Below are 8,042 nucleotides of genomic sequence, written 5' to 3'. Positions count from 1 at the left end.
AAATTCCCTCCAGCACAGCAAGTTTTCAAAATAAACAGAGCTACAGTCGCACAGGACAGCATAACTCAGCGGTGCAAAATTCATCACTGGCTTCTGCAAAGGAGGGCAGCCTGACACCAAAATTGAACTCCTCCAGGAGTGCTCTCTGCCCTGGCAACAGATCTGCATTACATTTCCATACAGACTTCACCTGGCTTTGTTCTCCAGGTTATTCCCCTCATCAAAACTTGTACCAGGCTGAATCCAGGGCGGGAAGCTGAACTACAGTTCTTACTCTGGTCACTGGGATTTGGTGGCCTTCATATCCTCTGGGTGGCTTTTATAACAAATCACAAGTTTTGCTATTCCTGTGCTCCTCCAGCCTGCAGCATGAATGTGTCCCCATCTCCAGCAGCTGTGAGCCCAGCCATGAGCACTGCCTGCTGCTGGATGCCAGCATTGCCAAGGTGTGCCGGGTGCCTCCCTGCTGCTGGGGCTGCTCAGCTGCAGGTCACTCTTGCTTCTGCTCCAGTGACACTTGTGTGTCTGTCTGTGAGGGATCAATACCCTTTACTCCTGAAAATAGGTTGTCCAGGTGATTTCCAGGTGTTTGAAGAAGCAGCTTATGCACTGCACAGATTGCTTCAAAGTGCAACATTCTGGTGTTTGCTATGCCACAAAAAGGAAGGTTTCTCCTTGGATTGGGAGCTTTTTGAAGAAAAAGGAGCTTTCTCCTAACCCACTCTGACAAGTAGTGCACAAATGGCCATTTGACAGCTTCCCAGAACCCATACCATGTCAAGAAGTGGGGTCAAACTCAGATTCCTCAAAACAAAATGTTAATTTTGGAACATAAGTACGAGCACATATCTCAGCTTCAGACACCAGTCCACTCAGAAGCCTGTCTTAGGGTTCAAAGCAGTGGAGTCAACATGACTGGCAAGCAGAGACAAACCTACTTTGCAACAATTTTTTGGCTTGACATTGGAGATTTTCAAAAGTTGAATTTAAGGGACTTTTGGTGAGCTTGTACTGCTTGTTGAAATATATTCCATTTTGACAGAAAACATACTGCCTTTCCACTGAGACCCCAGGATCCTCCTGCTCTTCTCCCCTGACTCTGCTCTTCTTATCTAAAAGAATTTGGTTTGTTTATTTAGTGAAATATTGAATGTTTCCAAGGGCACCGAGACTTTTTTCTCTTCACCAAGAGCTCAAATATCTACTGAAAAAGCTTTGATGAGAAATTTTCAATCAGATTCAATGAAAAAAGAGATGGAGGAGGAAATGATGATTTTTTTTTTCCTTTTAAAGTGCACAAGAGAGTTCCTTAAGTTCAGTTGTGGGAATAAAGAAGAAAGTGACTGCCTTTGATCTGTAGGGAATCCTATAGTTTTCCTGAATTTTGCCAGCTGCTCCAATTCTGCACTTCCACTCAGACAAAACCCTACATTATGATTGAGCCTGAAACCAATGTAAACAATTGTCCGCCCTTTTACCCCTGCTGTTAGAAGATGGAGTACCAGTGGAGCTGAGAATTTACTCAATACATCTAAATGAAGTGTAACCTTCCAGAGTGAGATGGCACCAGCTAGATAACCCTGTTCAAGTGGAAATTGATGAAGGATGACACTGAAGATTGCATGACGGTGCTGTAGCTGATAGTCCTGCTTGTGACTGCTGTGCTAACTGCACTGGACAGGAAAACACCAAAAGGTTTGTCATCACCAGATCTAGAAAAACTCCCCAAAAGACTAGCCAAAAGTTTTGTGTGTAAGTGAGGGAGAAGGATTCATCATGCCATAGATGTATCATGCAAGAACAAGTTATTGATAAATGGATGAAGAATAAATTGAGGCTGCAATTAAGAGAAAGTCCTCAACATTTCAAATGGGCTTTGAAAGACTCTGTCAGCAGGCTGGATTAAAGAGGTGTGGGATAAGAGGGTTATTTGTGTGGTTATGGGATCTGGACTCTTACCAGATCTTTCCTTGGAGTCCACAAACCTTGATGTACTTTTAACATACACAGTTTTACACCTTTTAGAAATTAAATGTTTTCTATGACAGTGAGAGAGAGGACCTGGTATTGGCCACACAGGAGTGCTGAAAGAGCAGTCTGACACATCCCACAGAGTAAAGCACACAGACAGCAGATGTCTCTAAGCCCTCCTTCCTGAGGATGAGATGTTTTGGGCAGTATCTTGTAAAGGTGCAGGTTCCACATGCCCAAGGACATTGCTAGGGCTTACACATCTCTAAGGGCTGTGTGGGACCCAGTCTTCCAGCAGGCGCTTCCAGGGAAGTGGAGCACGTGGGAAGAGCAGGATGGGAAAATGGAGAGGCAGAACAGAGGCAGAGCAGGACAATGATGAGGGAAATGGAAGGGAGAAGTAGGGAGATGGGGGGAAAAATTTAGAAAAATGTGGAAATGAACTAAGAGCAAATGTGCAAGGTGAGCAAAGGGAAGGATGAGAGGGTGGCAGAAATAAAAAAATAGGGAGATTAGATGGGCCAGCTGCAGACCATGCCATAAGCAACCTCTGGGCTTGCAGACAGTGGAAATTATGGAAACTGGCTCCTCTGACTCAGGTCCTAGTGCAAGTCCCAGGGAGCTCTTGCTCATCTGTCTGTGCCTCTGCCTCACAGCAGTGTTCTGGGTGCTCTGGGTTGTTTTGCCTCATGAGCATGATCCTCTCTCTTCCAGCCTCATGGCCCTAGCAGAGTAAATGTTTGGGAAATTCCTATTGCTCTTGTTTTGTAGCATCTGGAGTTAGGGCTGAATAAAGCCCTTCAGGCTGGGAGGTTTTGGAAGGAAGCCCCACACTCCCTGGGCCCTTTGCCAGTGAGTTAATCCTTTCTGTATTGACCCTGCTAGAAGCAGCAGTCCCAGGCCACCAAGAATCTGATAGCCTTGAGCTCCCCATGCCTGGAACTGCGCTTGCTGCTTTTTAGTGCTGATCTCTTCCCAGCAACTTCCCCCAAGGAGCCAGGAGGCAAAGCAGGGGCAGTGCACATCAGTCCTCATTCTCTCAGTCAGTGCTGTGGTGCAGCTGTCACTGTGTCAGTCAGGACAGAAATGCTGGGCCATGTGCTTCAGCCACTTCTGCTTCAGTTGCCACTGCCTTGCATAAACGTGCCAGGAACTCCACACATCCCTACAGATACACCAGGATCTCTCTCAGGGCCCAAGCTGTGTGGTCACTGCACATCCCTGACCCCTTTCTCCATGTGTAGGACTGGATCAGGCTGGGCTTGGGCTGAGCTGAAGGCACAGAGCAGTGAGTGGTGCTGGTGAGCTCATGTTCAGGGGGATGTGTTTGTGGGGTTACAGGCAGCACCAGCCTGCCAGGGCAAATCACCCCAGTGTGCAAGAGCTGAGCTGTGTGGATGTTTGTCTTGTGTCCCATGAGGGACTCGGGGTCGGTTCCATGGCTTGGAGTAGGTGAATGGAAGACAGGGAATTAATTATCTCTGGCAACATCTGAAAATCTCTTAGCTTTCACAAGGAGCCATTGCAGCTGAGGATCACTGCAGCTATGGCAGTAATCTGCCCCACTTGAGAGCCTGGGCTTAGCCTGGCCTTTAGTACAATCTTCTGAGTAATCCCAAATTCCATAATTAGCTCTTAGTGCCATAGTGCTCCTTGAGCAGCTGTTTTCCAAAGGCTGGAATATTCACACCAGCCAGCAGGACCTGGCAGCACTCATCTGCAGCAAGCAAGGTTTGGCTTTCCAGACCCTGCTTCACCCCAAATGAAAGGACACTCTCGCAGCCATTATTCAGAATAACACTCTGCCTTGGTTCTTCCATCCTTAAAATAGGAATAAAACACCAGAATAGAATCCTCTGTGTAGAATTTGGATGCCTAGATGTAGCCTTCTAATGCTGTTTGGAACAGCTCACATGTGCAGTGTGCCTGTCAGATGATAAGATGCTTGAGACCCAGGTATTTCTGAGATGGCAGCTGGAGGCCAGGAGGGAGCCCACAGACCCACAATGAGCATTGCACAGCAATGTCAGCACAGAGATGTATTTCATACAGCCAACCCAGCTGCTTTTTCCTTCACCTGTATTGCAGACAGCTCTCAGGCAGGCTCACTCGCATGGCACATGTTGGGAGGAGTGCAGAGCAGCATCTGCCACCTGGGTTTTCCTTCCACAAATAAAAGCTAAGCCCAAGGGGTTTTATGACCTTTAAACAACTTACACTTGCTCCTGCACCGCAGCTGCAGGCAGTCCACCTGGTCAGGGTGTTTGCTGGGGAGGAAAAAGCCACCTTCTGTGGGACATCTGAAAAGCTTTTGTTTCCACATCAGATCTCCTGTTTGAGAGTGCATGCAACACCTCCAAGAAATGTAAAAGGGAAAACTACAGCCCCCACAGAACCAATGAGGCTGTAAATCCAGAGAAAATCTTCTTGTGTCATTTACGAGCCAGCACATCAGATACTGGCCTCTTGTGCAGAGTGGCTTGGTCCAGGCACATTCCTTCTCCTCATTTCCTCAGTTACCAGAGAAGGGGATGTTTGCTGTGGTGTTATTCTGGGAAAAGGAATTGCAAAAAAACAGGATTTATGTCCTTGGATGGGCACACTGCACAAATTAATTTTGTTCTTCTTCACAAGAAAAGCTGGTTGGCTATAATTTGCTAACTGGACATGGGGAGAAGACCATTGTAACCTCACAGACGTAGCATTCTAGGACTGACTTTTCAAGCTTAAAGTTGCTCTTTGCTCTGAGTTCCCTTTCTGGTGCCTGCTGGCTTGGTAGCTCTACCATTTGGGCTTTTCCAATGAGGTTATTGATAGGTACTTTATTGCACAGGGATATTGCCATGAGCTCCTGCTGGGCAAGGAAAGGACAATACTATTCTTGTTTCCAGGTGTTCTTTATCTTCAGGGCAGACATTTATAATTCTATAAATTCCAACTGCAGTTTTCCAGATATTGCAGGAGCTAAAAAAGGCTGTTTATAATCAGGATGGGATTGGGGAGGAAGTTGAATTTTGTTTTTTCAGAGACAACAGTGCAAAATTTTTCAAAGACCAGAGTCAATATCCACAGTTCTTTCTTTCTACTGAAGTTTCTGATTCCCTGCTAAAATCAAATGATGCGAAACCCGCTTGAAACTGCTGAAATCAGTGGGATGTTAGGAGCTCCATATCCTCCTTGGAGCTGAGCCCAGGCGCTGGGCCATGTGCTGGGAGCCTTTGTACTGCTCCCATGCATCTTCCTCTGCATCTGCAACTGGCTGGGGGCTGGCAGCTGCTTGTGCTCTGTCAGTGAGGTTTTCCTGCTCTGTAACAAACCCAGCCCAGGTCCCACAGCAGAGCTGTCCCCAGTGAGCTCTCTGTGCTCTGTAACAAACCCAGCCCAGGTCCCACAGCAGTCCTGTCCCCAAACGCCACAGAGGGAGCTGTACCAGGACAGGGTGAGAGCACAGATTTGAGTTGGGCACCTCACAGCACATGGGGAATGTCCAGCTGTGAAGCTCTAACAGATGTTGACACTTCTGTGCTGTTTGCTCTGCAAAATGGTAGTGGAGCCAAGGATCAGTCCCTCCACCTGGGATACACTGTCAGGGCTTTGTGTACATGCTAAATTAACACACAGCAAAAAAAGTTGTAGTAAACTGTGCTGGGGAATTGATTGTATGCATGTGTGAAGGGGGTGACTATGCCAAGTTTGAACACCTACTTTATTCCCTTGTGGGAGACTGACTTTCTTAGAGCTTAGCTTAATGTATATGTCATGTTCTTAGGGCTTAGCTTAATGGACATGTTACAAAACAAGAAGGTGGTGCAAGGGTTTAAATACATATACATTTTGAGTAGTTTAAATACATAGACATTTTGAGCTAGCTCTTTTTCCTGAAAATGTGAGCAGTCACTTCATATTGGAAGAAATGCAAAACTGTCTAACAAATTTTCTTCTGAACTGCCTTGTTTAGATCTCAGTATTTTCTATGGAATGAAGCAAGTTCTGAGGAGCCAATTCCTGCAGCCATATAGTTATGAATATACTGATTTTTCTGAGGTTAGTAATTTTGAGTAACTCCTAAAAATGAGATTACAAACCCTACACAGATGCTTTTTTCAAATGTTTGCTGTTTGCACATTTGTGTTCCAGTCTGGTCAATTAAAATCATGGCTAAACTTGTTGACGTGAAATTCAGTCTGTAGAAATCCCTCACCTATATGGTCTTTGCCAGGTTGAAAATGGCATGTAAACTGCTTCTGGTGAGCTAACAAAGCCACAAAAGCTTAAAAGTATAAAACCACCTACACAGCAGCAGTGTCTAGGTGGTTTTATACTTTCAATCTCAGTGCCTTTTTTACATTTTAAATCTCAGTGAACTGAGATACAAGAGCAACATTTTTAGGACTCATGATATAGGACAATGAAATAACTGGACATTTATAATTTGTTGTGTGGGTCAAAGAGGAAATGGAAACTATCTCCAGAGAGGAATATTGTAAAGTAGTAAATTAGCACAAACAGATTTTTTATGCTCCAGAAGGGAGGATTTAAAAGTAGAGACATTAGGAAGGAAAGACTTCTGATGGAAAGTCGTATTGGACTATAGAAAGACCTCCTGAGGGAAGAAATAGAAGCTGAATCTCTAAAAACTTTTAAGCACCAATTGAACACAATGGCCATAAATCTTCAATCAGAAACAACCCTGCACTGTGAGAAAAGAGGGTTAGATGGCTTTACTGTACTACTCCATGTCTGGTAACTGAACAGCTCTGATGCTCTTTGTGGAAGGTTGAAGTTTTACAAGCAGCTGGGGATCCATTATGTTGAATGATACTCCAGGAGTACCAACTGGTCTTACTCCCTCTGTGTTTTGGTATGAGTGGTGATAATCTCCTGAAACATGTATTCCAACCCAAAATGCTGAAGCAGAAAGAGGAAGAGTAGCTACAGCCACAGGACCAGTGCTGCTCAAAGAGGAGAAATGACCAGCTGATATTTCTGTTGACATGCTGGGGGAGTGGCAGGTCACTGGTGTGTCCTTCAGGGCCTCATTTCTGGCTGAGTGTTTCCCTCTAAGTGAGCAAAGGTTTAGGAGGTGGCTTTGAAAACCTCAGCAATGCAGTCAGCTATTGGTGGTAAGTTCCAGGAAAGTTCTGAGTAAAACGCCACTCCAGCAAGTGAGCAAATTGTTGCATTTGGTGTGTCCCAATCTCCACACCCCAGTTAGGCCTGGACCTGTAAGACACATGTTCTTGTCCTGTGAGTGACATGTATCTTAACTGATGTTAATGATTGTTTATTGCAAACGAAACATTTTTGCCATCTGGCAACTTTACACAATGAATGTCAGAGCAGTTCCAGCCAATGAAACGTTTCCATCACCACAAACAATCCCTTTGCTGGATCTTGCTTCAGTGTGAGAATAATAAAGCTGCCCATAGCCCAGAAACAAATCTCTGAACTAGATTTAATTTATCTGCCTCATCAGCAGGCAGGTATTTCCTGGAGATGCTGCCCAGCCCCTAATGCCTGGCTCTGGGCACACAGCACGCTATGGGCACACAGCACATAGCCTTTCCCTCACTCATCCTTTTTTCCTTGCTCATCTTTTATCCTACCTATTACTCTGGGCTTTTATGTGATGTGGCTCTGTGGTTATTCTTGTCTTTTTTGTGATGTAACTCTGTGGTTCCTCTTGCCCAAGATGACTATATTCAGGGTTTTAATTGCCTCTACGACTTTTACAAAGCAACACTAAAATAATGGATTTTTCTTTTTTTAATTATAAAAAGGTATGTATAAAAATTCTGATTTTCAGATTTTTCCTGAATAATTGCAGAAAGGAAGACGTTAAGAAAAAGGGGGAAAATGGGGGGGGGAGGAAACGGGAAAGAAAAAGAAGGGGTAAAAAATAAAAATAATAAAAAGAAAAAGAAAAAGAAAAAGAGAAGGAGCAAGAAGCAGACTTTGGAAAGCAGCGGAGCCGCAGTGGAGGGGAGTTCTGGCGGTGTTTCTCGCAGCCCGAGCGCTCTCCAGGCACTAGAGGGCTCCCCAGGACACCCAACGGTGCCCGGCTGCGGACC

Source organism: Zonotrichia albicollis, chromosome 7 (assembly GCF_047830755.1).
Source record: "Zonotrichia albicollis isolate bZonAlb1 chromosome 7, bZonAlb1.hap1, whole genome shotgun sequence".
Classification (NCBI taxonomy): domain Eukaryota; kingdom Metazoa; phylum Chordata; class Aves; order Passeriformes; family Passerellidae; genus Zonotrichia; species Zonotrichia albicollis.
Note: the sequence above shows the minus strand (reverse complement) of the source record.